This window comes from Schistocerca gregaria, chromosome 1 (assembly GCF_023897955.1).
Source record: "Schistocerca gregaria isolate iqSchGreg1 chromosome 1, iqSchGreg1.2, whole genome shotgun sequence".
Taxonomy (NCBI): Eukaryota; Metazoa; Arthropoda; class Insecta; order Orthoptera; family Acrididae; genus Schistocerca; species Schistocerca gregaria.
Genome location: NC_064920.1, coordinates 1,029,365,907 through 1,029,379,646, shown reverse-complemented (window position 1 = coordinate 1,029,379,646; position 13,740 = coordinate 1,029,365,907). Strand labels below are relative to the sequence as shown.

General features: G+C 41.7%; 1 protein-coding gene and 2 non-coding genes across 3 annotated transcripts in view; 1 reads left to right on the top strand and 2 right to left on the bottom strand.

Annotated features, from left to right (window-relative positions):
- LOC126279034 (uncharacterized) overlaps window positions 1–13,740 on the top strand; it is a 587,657-nt gene that overhangs the window by 284,613 nt on the left and 289,304 nt on the right. The window lies entirely within an intron of this gene.
- Window positions 5,576–5,647, bottom strand: Trnap-ugg (transfer RNA proline (anticodon UGG)). The gene has a single exon. It is a non-coding gene; the product is annotated as a tRNA-Pro (tRNA).
- Trnap-ugg (transfer RNA proline (anticodon UGG)) lies at window positions 10,367–10,438 on the bottom strand. The gene has a single exon. It is a non-coding gene; the product is annotated as a tRNA-Pro (tRNA).

The following is a 13,740-nucleotide window of genomic DNA, read 5'->3' as shown; positions in this document are numbered from 1 at the left end:
TAAATAAGTCAGGGTTACGTGGCAAACTGAGCGCGAAAATCTGTGAAGCTGTCTGTATGTCGACAGTCTGTACCATATAAAAATTATGTCTTTGGCATGCCAAAAATAATTAAATGATACAGAAAATTAGTTTCGTTGTGGTCTATACTGTTGAGAAATGTGAAACATAGCACCAAGTCGTATGTAGTGCAACTGTATTGTCATTTAAATGCGATGCGTTTTTAGTTTCCCGTGTTCCTCCTCCCCTGGCTCTAACAGCGTGGCCAAGCGGTGGGCGAATTGTGCGAGAGAATCTGAGCGCTATAGCACTTCGTTCGTGAGCCGAATTCCTGGTCATCCCTATAATAAAACTATAATGAAAGATTATACTTCTTTATGAGGAGGCTGTGAGTAAATTTACATCTTTCACCGTCAAATATGCAGCTGGCTTACTGTGTGACGGTTGGCAGCGTTAATATGAAAAATGATGAGACATTTTCGGTTACTTTACTGATTTTTATCGGTTACTTGTGGCAAAAAATTGTTCTATCATTTTCTTGGAGGTGCCTCCAGAAATAAGCACTTTAGTTGGTTTAATTTCGTATTGGAACACCCGAACAGTTGTTTGCTTCCTTGTTCCGGCACGTGCGATTACATCAAAATTCCGTACCTTGTTACGTTTTTGTACGTGGACTTGGCAGTTTCTCGTTTGAATTGTTTGAGCACTCACACCAGATTTGACACGAGCTTCTTTCTAAGCATCGATCAAATTGTGCGCTATCCTCCAGCAAGGAATCCTTTTTCACCGTTAAATGTTGATGCAAAATCGAATGTACTGTAGTCTTCGACAAGCTCGAGGATTGCTCTATCTCAAGGTAATTCACAGCAAAAATCCAGAAGAGGACGAACAAGAGTCGCGTAGGCAGCTTCTTTAGTAGACCTGATGTATCTTCTAACAATAAGTGTACTACCAATAAAACGCAGTGGTCTCCGGTTCACCTTCTGCGTAACATTATCTGTATGCCCGTACCAGTTTAAATTTTTCGTAACTTTAATCGATAGATGTTTAGTTGAACTCAAAACCGTGAGATTTGTTTGATTTATCGTGTAACCGAAATTTCTACTGATTCATTTTAGTACTTATGTGAATGACTCGCACGTTTCGTTATTCGCAGACAGTTGCCACATTTGGCAACATACGAATATCTTGTCTAAATCATTTTGCAAATGGTTTCGACCGTCTGATGATTTTCCTAGATGGCAACCGTTCTCAGTCACTTCCCGTAGGTGCTCATGACAATAGCACGCGAACTGCCGACCAGGTTCACCTTCCCAAAGATGCTCGTCCCAGGCGTCGGGTCATAGTAATTTCCCTATTGTCAAAGTCGGTTATGTCAGTGGATTCCGTATCGTCACTACAATACCAGCATTTCTGCCAAAGGAGGAAGATCCGCTTTCATACTTGTTTTCGGTGTATGGCCTGTCCCCCTGTGAGAATCAGAACTTGGTGGCAGTGGTTCCTCTTCAGCCAGCAGGGAGGACAGTGAAGGACGACGATGGTAAACGCCAGTAACGACCAGCCACACAACAGGACGATTGCGGCGGCAGTGACGCCCTGGGCGGCTGTTGCTCCGCTACATCTGTGGAATGCTAGCCTGCTGTTGGTTTCTTTATGGCTCGCGCGAGGACCGGTTTTGTCAAGTCGCCCGCTGTTAGTGGCTCGGACGCCCGTAGATTCCTGGTCCTATATTTAGAGTACCGGACCGCTAGCGAGTAACGACTCCTGATTGGTGGTTCCATTGAGAGCTACAGACGCAGCCGAATGCAATTGTAGGTTCATCGAACGCATAAATCGATACGCAGCTTCCGAAATAACTCACCGTCATTCCACCTCAACAGACATGCGTTCCGCTGTAAGCCGCTCTCTAAGTCACTGGCTTTCTACTTACAACGCAAACTTACAACGCAACAGCAAGCGTTTCCGTATTTTCTTCAATGTGAAAATTCGTTTCACATATGAGCTGTCACGATGAATTCACGCAAAGTAAGACAATCACTCTACCAGGAGTTAATCTCTTTTCAACACATCAAGTTGAAAGGAGTGTGGTAGTGTACGACGATCATTTTATCTGTGTCTACCCCATTTATAACTGGTGAGCAAAAAAATTCTGTAGGCCCGAACTCGTCAATTTTATCGACTGAGTGATTGTTGTTATGGTCTTCGGTGCGAAGTCTTGGTACACGCAGCTCTACAGGCTACTCTGTCCTCCGCAAGTCTCTTCATCTCTGGGTAACTACTGCACCCTACATCCATTTCAAAGTGATTGCTAAATGCTGTTGGTTTCCCTTTACAAGTTTTACGCTCTACATTCATCATTACAATACAATTTAAAGTCAAAGACGTAATCCTCCTGCACGGAGTACATCTCACACTGCGTAATGTGTGAATTTCGTGAATCAACTATTTTAAAAATTGATGTACGACTCATTCATGCTTCAGCTCTTGTCTTAACGGTTGTGTTGAACGCTTGTTATCTCTCTCTTATCGAGCTCCGGATGGGATGGTCACGTACCATTTGTTAGCATATATGGGGATGAATTAATTATAAAATACTGAGGATTGCATTCTATTTTATTTAGAAGAAGAATAAATAATATCCTGGTCTAGTAATTATAAGTATCTTACGCGATTTCAGTCTGCATTAAGGGTTTGGTTTGGCGACGTTACTACCGCACGCCATTAGCGTAATATCATTTCCAAATTACTAGGTGCATTATTCGAGCCTGTAGTGCATAAATTTAACGAAGTCTGATTACAACGTTATCTTCATGCAAAGCTGATTTCTTTGCATCAGACCTAATAATTATACTTTGAGGCATCACCAAGCCCACATTTTCCAGCTACGACTCAAGGCTATGAGAATTATAAAGTTACGGCGAGAAAAGCACACATATGACACTAAAGACAATCTTATGCCATATTATTGAGGTTATTGAGGACAGCAGCATAATGCTTTCTATTTCGTTGCCTATGTTATGTGTCCCACCACAAGAACCATCACCTTTGAACATACGCTTTATTTTCTCTTCATTTTATTTTCTGTGAGACATTACACCTCCATTACCAAATCGACGATTCCTTGATGTCACAGATTGTGTCCATCAACTTACGCCTCCTTTTGGCCAAGTTGAACCTTTGTGCACAGTTCGACCGAGTATCTCCTCGTTAGTTACTCGATTTCTTCATCTAATCTTCAACATTCTCCTGTAGCACCACACTTCAAAAGCTCTGGTTTCTTCTGGTCTGAATTGTTTATCGTCTACGTTTCGCTTCCGTAATAGGTTACACTTTACATACTGTCATAAACACTTGTTAACAGCCGGCCGCGGTGGTCTAGCGGTTCTAGGCGCTCAGTCCGGAACCGCGCGACTGCTACGGTCGCAGGTTCGAATCCTGCCTCGGGCATGGATGTGTGTGATGTCCTTAGGTTAGTTAGGTTTAAGTAGTTCTAAGTTCTAGGGGACTGATGACCATAGATGTTAAGTCCCATAGTGCTCAGAGCCATTCGAACCATTTGAACTTGTTAACACTTATGTTTATATTCGATGTCAGCAAATTTTTCCTTTTTCAGAAATGCTTTTCTTGCTATTGTCATTCTGTATATTATGTTTTCTGCACGTCGACCATCACCAGGTATTTTGCTGCCCAAATAGGGAAACTCATCTACTACTGTTAATGTCTCATTTCCTAATCCAGTCGCTCAGTATAACCTAGTTTGTTATCGTTAGCTGCGAATAACATGCAATTGTTACGGCGATGCTTCTGGAACTTGAATAGAAATCCCTGGAGGGAAGACGAAGTTCTTTTCAAGGAATATTGAGGAATTTAGAGAACCTGCATTTGAAGCTGACTGCAAAATGGTTCAAATGGCTCTAAGCATTATGAGGCTTAACATCTGAGGTCATCTGTCCCCTAGATTTAGAACTACTTAAACCTAACTAACCTAAGGACATCACACACATCCATGCCCAAGGCAGGATTCGAACTTGCGACCGTAGCAGCCGCCTGTTTCCGGACTGATTCGCTAGAACCGCTCGGCCACAACTGCCGGCCAAGCTGACTGCAGAGCGACTCTAATACCGCCAACATAAATTTCGGGGATGGACCACGAAGATGCGATACGACAAATCAGAGCTCATATGGAGGCATATAGACTGTCATTTTTCCCTCGCTCTATTTGCAATTGGAACAGGGGAGGTAATGACTAGTGGTGGTACAGGGTACCCTCCGTCACGTATCGGACGATAGCTTGCGGAGTGTGTCGGTTGCAAAAGATGTGTCTGGCGGGAATTAATACGTTTAGGGGCTCTTCTTGGAAGTACATTTTCGCGCTTATAAAGGATACACAGTGATGAATCACACCGAAGAATCGTTGGTACGAGATAGATGAGGAAGGACGATTGGGATTCTGTCGAGATCTAAGACATTTCGGATGAGAATATAAAACTACTGGCTGGATAAGGATAGGGAAGGCTGTGTGTAGTCTTGTTTAAAAGTAGGCATCGCCTCAGTAGCCTTCTTAAAACTACAGAAGCTCTAAATCACGAAGACTTGGTGCGAATTTAAACTCCGCACTTCTCGAAGACGAGTCAAATGTCTTCTTTTTTAATTATTATTTCACCTTCTTCGGGCCGCGCGGGGTAACCGCGCGATCTGCTGCACCTTGCAACGGTTCTCGCGGCTCCCCCCATCGGGGGTTAGAGTCTTGCCTCGGGCTTGGATGTGTTGTTTGTCCTTTGTGTAAATTAGTTCAAGTTAGAGTAAGTAGTGTGTAAGCGTAGGGACGGATGGCCTCAGCAATTTGGTCCCATAGGAACTTACACCTTGTTCGTCCTACCCGGAAGACAGTTGTTCACAGTCTACCCTCTAGATATATTGCATTTACTGGGATTTTCCTGTGAATCTGTCTGGCATCTTCTTTCCCTACTACTAAACTTACGACACGGTTTGAGCACAAGTCCCTCCAATTGGTTATCTCTAAATATTTGACATGGTTTAACTTCTGTGACCCTTCAGTAGTCGCGTAATAAGACGCTACCAGGTCTTTGGCCTTATTAAGCGCATTGCAGTTACTTGTTCGTTCTGTACAGTATATTTATTTTATACTACGAAAATGTTTTACAAAATTTTCCCATTGGTGAACTGTCACTGTTTAAATTTTAAAGGGGAAGCGGAGTTGTTTTCAAGTGAGATCCTCCAAAGTTCTAATTTTACACTCCAAGAGTAATCATACGTACAATTGAAAGATACCATGTGGAGCAGAGGCCGATGCTTTATTCAGTTCACTGAAAGTACATCATTTTGAGGGCAATATAATCAAAATACACTCAGTGAAATACATGAAATTGAAGAATGTTAGCCGTTTGACGTTGATAGGACCATTCGACAATTCGTCGTTTAGGTTATGTTATTCAGTATTTTGCCGGTTCTTCATCAGCTATGCGGTTTTTGCTTTGCAAACGTACAAATATGAAAGATCTCAAAGCTCATGAGTATATTCTGCTGTTGTTAGGCGGTTAGCACAAATAAAAGTAAGGGCTCAGCCGGGATTTGAACCCGGGACCTCCTGCACCCAAAGCAGGAATCATACCCCTAGACCACTGAGCCATCTGCGAAGAGTGTTCCGGTATGAAGGAAGACTTTAGCTTTCACAGCAGATGAGGCGACCTAGTTGTATGCTTAGCAACCTTGATGCACTCCCTCGCTGAGAGCAGGAAGCTGACTCAACAGCACACGCACGAAACGATAAACATCGTCCTTTTCTTGTTGTCTGTTATGCAATAACCATGTACCAACCAAAGCCCAATTTTTACTGCTGCCTCTCTGTTTTTGCTGTCTCACGCCATCAACTACCATGGTCGCTTTATTTCTTACGATTTCGGAAAGAAGGAAGATTAAATTGAACATTACCTTTTGTATTTCATTGGCTTCGGAGAAAACTACTGCACCGTCTGAAAGATGGCCCAGTACCTTCAGTCCGAAGGCAGGATGATTGCAGGTTAATGTTACGTCCGCGCCGGGATATGAGGGAAATAAGGGCGCAACGTCCCTAGAAATCGTTCGTGATTCTTTTCAAGGAGCCAACCTGGCATTCGCCTGAGTGACCTAAATCTTGACTGCCAGTAATAGACTGTTGCACGCAAGTCCAGTGCCTTAAGGAATGCGCCACCCTACCCGGTATTTGACAACGCTCTCATATCTATATGATACAATGTCAATACCACCTTCAGCAAATTTTACAATGATTTGCAATGTATTGGTGTAGATGAACTTCATCACTCAACGTTCTTATTCACCTTAAATGGCGACTAATAACCACTGTCGAAATGATAACTGTCGGTATTTTTTATTGCAGCGGCAGAGAGAGTTTTATTTATAGATTAAAAATGTTACATAGATGCAAAGCAAACAAACTGATGTGGTAGTATAACATTCCCATTTTCTGTCGATTAAGAAAGTTCTTTTTTCTTTTTTAGTGTATTCCTTGGCAGTTTTCGTTTGCTGGCTTTTACTCAGCGTGAATTCAATTATTATTTACCGTATGTAACGTTTAATGAGTTACCGAAATTCCACTTTAAAACATATTAAGAAAGATAAAGCTTTAAAAACGAGTTACTAGTTACTCGCGTATGGATTAATCGAAGCGATGTTACTTGTGATACATTTAAGAATAAAGAAACAAGTGTAAAAGAAGCATCAAATAAAAAAGTGGTTTCATAAATTTCCTCTTCAAGACATGGTAGATAAGGTAAAGGTTTAAAAGGCACATTTCCAGTCGCTAATGTAGCGTAAAATCAGACATTACATTGTGACGTACTGTATATTAAGAAAAGCAAAACATATATAGGAGAAGAACAACAATAGAGTTCGTAAAGAGGTATAAGGTGAACCTAAAAGAATAAAAGTAATCTGTTATTATCTACCTTTGAAAATTCCATAGCCTTGTTCGCAGTTACTGGTGGCACATTTGAAAATGTGCACGATATGAGGGAGAGACCATAATTTATGTGGCCACACGTAGTTTTAAAGCAACTGATATTAGTCAAGTAAAAACTACTGGTAGAGAGAGCGAGAAACGCACAGAAAATATTATACATTTGAGTATTTTAATACTCAAAAGTCATACGAAAGACTTGACTTCGTGTTCACTCCTTTTCTTTGCACAAACTGGACGTGTAGGAGATAAGCATTTGTTGCATTGCATTAAAATTTTACACATTGCAAGCTGTGTGTATCGTAAACGAAAGGGTTCAGGAGGATGCATCCTTAAGCATGTACTCATTGATTATCTGCGTTAAAGATAAACCGATCTATCATAAATCAACACAATTTATGAATACCATTTCCATCTCAATAAGTTTCAAGATCACTCCGCAGCACATATAGTAAACAGCGGTCGCCGAAACTGCAGTTATTGATCTACCTTTCACCTTCTGAAACCTAATTTCGTGCTAAGAGAGGATACTTATTTACAATTTTTTGTAGTTGCAAAGTTAATTCAGTGAGTGGCCGCAGATGCATAAGAATGTTCAGTGGCAATATGGTGACGCTGCAGCTTGATACCGTATCACGGAAAAATACAACGAAATGGCGCGCTTCAAGGGGAAATTATCCTGAAATAAGTTCATTAATAAATATATTATTTTAGAAAGAGTATAGATGACTTAGAAGCACACGCAGGTTTTCAAAGCAATACAAACAAGCTCTAATTTCACAATAAGCCATCGGAATAATAAATACATAACGTTTAATAAGACAGCAACTCTATTACAATACAGGAATACTTAGAACCTATAGCACGACGAATTAAAAAGATAGCATTATCTCTATTATCAGCTTCCATGTAGTCAAAATTGAGCAGCGTACGGGTTTGCATTTCGCTATGAGGAAGAATACTGCCGCAAGCCTGAACGTTATCATCGCGAGTAAGTCGTGCAGAAATTTAGCAAACAATTCCAAAATAGTCTAACCAGTTCAGCTAAGTTTCACCACGACAAGTAGTTGAAAAACTCTGACCCAGATTCTTCATCATCTGCAAACTAGCTCAGATCGACGTGAGGCAAGCCCAGTCTTCCTATCAAGGCAAAACTCTCATCAGTACCTGAACAGAACGCACAAAAACAATTAGTCACTTCTAAACCGCGAAGCTTCTCTTTGACTAAAAGGCAAACCGACCTCCCACAATTACGGAGGTGTCTCAGAAAACATGCAATGAGATTGACCAGACAGCTTATTTCGATCGATCGAAGCCGAGTACAGTAGAGACGCGTGAAGTACTGCAAAGATAACTGTTACGATCAAGTAAAAGTAAAATATAGTAGACAAAAATGACAATGCCCATTGAACAGGCTGCTTTCAACTTCATTGATCTTGTTTCATTTTTTTTCCTAGTGTGGCGGTTGTGATATTCGCTATTTTTGGCTTCATTAAAACAGGAAATAGTTAATACTTTCAGCCAGAAGGCAAATACTTGTTTATAAAGAATGATTGACGTATAATAAGGCGTCATAGCGACGGTGGAATTTCTTAAATAATGTAATTCGTCGTCTTTGGTCGGCAACATAAACAGAAGAATACGGATAGATACGGGATCCTTCACTATTTTGTTCGCTGGAGAACAATTGGAGCCTTGAGCGCTAAACACTTGTACTGTTTTTCTTAAGTAAGACGGACGCAGATTTGTGGCGGTCTGATCTAATTTTTTACTGAATGTATAAAAACGTGTTCCGTCTAAGTTTGAGTGAATTGAAAAAAGAAGAACTGTTATAACTTACCGTGACGACGCACGAGCGACTCAAGAGGTAAATGACTATATTAAAGAGCGCTCAATGACATGAAACGGACATAAAAATCTACCGTCGTTGTAGGACTAAGCATAGTTATAATAAATATTTGTTCTCGAAATATTGAATCATTTAGCAGCGCTCATTCCTATCATCTCCTCAGTATTATTTTCATTTTAATTATGCATTTTGCTAAGAATACAGACACCAAGATCAGCAGTCCAATGTGAGTGTTACATTGACAAAAGTAAAACTGTTTTATCGTCTTCTTGCATCAGCTGTAATATTGAATTTCCCTTTTGTGTGATGTTACAGTTGTTTTTGCGCCCATAAGAACTTTCAGGTCCCTTAGGAAATTGTTTTGTCATAACAATAACTTTACGACCCGGTATGATCGTATCTACGATCATGAAGTAATTAGAAAGCAATTTCTTAATCAACAGCACGCTAGCTGTGACTGCTTCAAGCCACTCGAAACTGCAAGTAAAGACTATTCACATTTCGTAATGCAATATTTTATGACAATGGTCAATCCATGATGTGACTGATAAAACAGTACGCGAAATCTCAATTTCCAACTTTTCCATTGAATAACATCACTTTTATTTTGTTACATCACACTTGGCGCCCGAACAGGGAAAAATTGTCAGGTATCGCTGTTACATCACAGGGTGTATGGTGATGGCGGGTGTTGGGAGCGGGCTGCACTTGTTATACGTTGGGAAAATGTTCTTGAAGTCGTTGTCTAGGGGAGTCTACGGAAGGTCTTGACTCGTCGTAGTTCCTGTACCGCTTTGTCCTCATACTTCGCAAGCCACTCGACGGCGCGTGACGGACGATACTTCTGGTATCACTAAATCATCCCCCCTACCCTGTTCCACTCATGAATGACGCATGGAAAGAATGACTGTCGGTAAACTTCTGTATTAGTTCAAGTTTCTCTACTTTTCTCGTCGTGGTCATTTCGCGAGATGTATGCGGCAGGACTCTTCCCGGAAAGTACTCACGGAATCTCAGTAGCAAACCTCTCCGTGATTCACAACGCCTCTCTTGTAGCGTCTGCCACTAGAGTTTGTTGAGCATCTCTGTAAGGCTCTTGCGCCGACCACAAGATCCCGTGACGAAACGCGCCGCTCTTAGTTGGATCTTCTCTTTCTCCTTTCTCTCCCCCTCCCTTAGAATAATATTAGAATACTCAAGGATCAGTCGAATGCTCTTTCCGTAAGTCTATATATATATATATATATATATATATATTAATGTTTTGCGAAGAATGCGTGTGCGGTCATGACGAGAATCAAAAACGAAGCTGCTCAGCGCAGTTAGGTCGCGAAAATGATCTATCAGGATGACGAAAGCGGAAAGCGTGATCTTTTCCTATGTTCTGTTTGTGAGAGCTAACATTCTTTTACATGGAGCCTATATTTCACTGGTTTCCCCGTATGTGAAACAGCGCTCTAAAAAGTAAGCGACCAAAGCACTGAGATTAGTGAAATGTTGGGTGTAAGATCGATGCACCAACCGATTCATCTTCACAAAATGAGGGCTCAGCCGGGATTTGAACCCGGGACCTCCTGCACCCAAAGCAGGAATCATACCCCTAGACCACTGGGCCCGGTGGCTATCAGAGTACAGACGTTAACGGCAGCTATGACAACATTCCTGCTCCTCGCATGGCTGGCTGGCTTTGTGAGTCACGAAGCAGCCAACCGCTCCACTCGGAAAGCTGCTTCACGGACCAGCACACGTGCGCTAGTGCTTATATTGTGGCCCTTTCTTATGGCTTAGCGCGAGATGTCCTAGCAACACTTTCGTCACTGCTGGAAATATGTTGCGCACCGTCAGATGAACTGCAAAACGAATGACCTGCAAAACAGAGCGTAAGGCTACAGACAGAGACATGTAGAATGAAATGCGTTTCGCTGTCAAAAGGACATTTCAGCAATAATACCGAAAGCTCTCACAAAACCCAAAGATATTCTGGTCATATTCAAAGGCTGTTGGTGCCACCAACGTTAGTGTTCAGACACTCGTGAGAAAGACAAGGACTGAAGTTGAGGGTATGAAAGCAAAAGTAGAAATGCATAATTGGTTTCAAATGTTCATTTACAAAATAAAACTCTGGAGTGTTGTCCCAATGTAAATTTCACACCGCTGGAAAGAAGAATGAAATAGATATTAGTCCCTGCTGGAGCGAGAACGGCTGCATTTGTTAAAATCGAACAAAGCTCCAAAGCCGGATGAAATCTGCCAGATTCTATAGCGAATTTGCGGTTGACCAGAATATACTGTCGGCCTCTCAATCCCAGCAGTTGGAAGTAAGCACAGTTTACATCTGTCAACAAGGGTAGCAGAAATGACCCACTTAGCTACCACTCTATATCCTGGGCATCCATTTTTATGGAATCTTAGAAGATATCTGAGCTCAAACATAATCTCGAACAGATCGACCTCCTCCATGCTAACATGAATGGATTCCGAAAACGTCGACCACATCAAACCCAACTTTCTCTTGTTTCATATGGACCAAGGCAGATAAATACACCATTTCTTGATTTATTAAAAGCATTCGACTCATTAGCAGGCTTACCGTCCCATGGGGTGCCAAGTGAAATTTGTGTTGACGATTCCTTCGTAGGGAGGATGCTTCTCATGAATGGAGAGTCATCGACTGTTGATATAACTTCAGGTATGCCCCAGGGAAGTGTGTTGAGAATCTTGCTGCTTATGTTTTACATTGACGACCTGAGTCACAATATTAACAGTAATACAGTCTTCACAGATTATGTCGTTATTTACAATGGAGTACTGTGTGAAAGAAACAGCAAAAATGTTGTCAAATCTTGATAAGATTTCAGAATGGTGCAAAAAGTGTCAACTTGCTTCAAATGTTCAGTTGTAGGCAAAGCAGGTGGCAGACCGCGGTTCATTGGTAAAACACTGGGGAAATGTATGTAGTCTGCGAAGGGGATTGTCGATTAAGGATCCATGCAACTCATCCAGAAAGTTTCTCGAGTGTGTGGTCCCATACCAATTGGGGCTGACAACAATACGTTAACTTCGCAGCAGTTTTAAACGGAAATGTTTATACAGGGAGTTAGGAAATTCCCGTTACAAACTTCGAGAACTTGTAGAGGGGAGTGGGTACATAATATTTGGAATAGGAACCGGTGTCTTGAAAGGTACCGTTTCCTTGCTACAACCAGTTGAAAACATGTTTGTAACGCGACCACTTTTACAAACAATTTATTAATCGTGACCCGGTACATCACTTGTCTCACTTTATACTCATTAATAACGAAAGTAGTTGCTCGTATGCTCGTGAACGGGTTCTCTTCATCGGCTGTTCGGCGTGTCCTTGGAGCACCACAGACGTACCTGCTGACGGTGGAGATACTCTTTCTCGAAGGTGTTGCGTAATTGTGACAATCGTACGTTACGGGTAACGATCTTGACAAAGGCGACGAAAAACTCTCCCATTACCGTCTAGTTCGCCATTCAGGAGGATCATGTCGATGTATTCTGATCTGCTCAAACAAGTTGCTCTAACACTCACAACAGCTGAATGACGTTCAAACCAGGTCAGAGAAGAAAGACAGCCGGCCGGGGTGGCCGAGCGGTTCTAGGCGCTACAGTCGATCCACGCGACCGCTACGCTCGCAGGTTCGAATCCTGCCTCGGCCATGGATGTGTGTGATGTCCTTAGGTTAGTTAGGTTTAAGTAGTTCTAAGTTCTAGGGGACTGATGACCTCAGAAGTTAAGTCTCATAGTGCTCAGAGCCATTTGAACCATTTTTGAAGAAAGACAGGCGCAGCCAGTCCAACGTAAGCATCCCCGTCTACCCACCATAATTACCCTCCTACATACCTACTTAGCAAACATGTACTCACATGGCTGTAGCATAGGTTCGAATTCATAATATTGTCTACTCAGTCCCCCTCTACATATCCTAAAGGTTGCTAAACGGGATATTTCCGAACGCCCTGTACTTAATGGCGCAGTGTTTCAAGGGGAGATTAGTTCGTTTAAAATCTATGGAAAGCATCATTATGGCCGGGTCAGTGAAGGTCGGACACACACAGTTTATAACATGTCACTGTAGGATTCCTAACGACACTTAGAACGTATAGACCTGCAGTACGACAGAGTTTCATAGTAAAATAAGTCTTGTAGACACGTAAAAAATTTTTTCTGAACCAAAATTCCCACAACGTCACAGGTATACAGTTACGATTATGTCGGTGTTTAAACCTAAGCTGTTGTTGTTGTTGTTGTTGTTGTGTCTTCCAGTACCTACTGCAACCTACATCCTTCTGAATCTGCTTAGTGTATTCATCTCTTGGTCTCCCTCTACGAATTTTACTCTCCACGCTGCCCTTCAATACTAAATTGGTGATCCCTTGATGCCTCAGAACATGTCCTACCAACCGATCCCTTCTTCTAGTCAAGTTGTGCCACAACCTTCTCTTCTCCCCAATCCTTTTCAATACCTCCTCATTAGTTATGTGATCTACCCATCTAATCTTCAGCATTCTTCTGTAGCACCACATTTCGAAAGCTTCTATTCTCTTCTTGTCCAAACTATTTATCGTCCATGTTTCACTTCCATACATGGCTACACTCCACACAAATACTTTCAGAAAAGACTTCCTGACACTTAAATCTATACTCGATGTTAACAAATTTCTCTTCTTCAGAAACGCTTTCCTTGTCATCAGTTATTTTGCTCCCAAAATAGCAAAACTCCTTTACTACTTTAAGTGTCTCATTTCCTAATCTAATTCCCTCGCCATCACCCGACTTAATTCGACTACATTCCATTATCCTCGTTTTGCTTTTGTTGATGTTCATCTTATATCCTCCTTTCAAGACACTGTCCATTCCGTTCAACTGCTCTTCCAAGTCCTTTGCTGTCT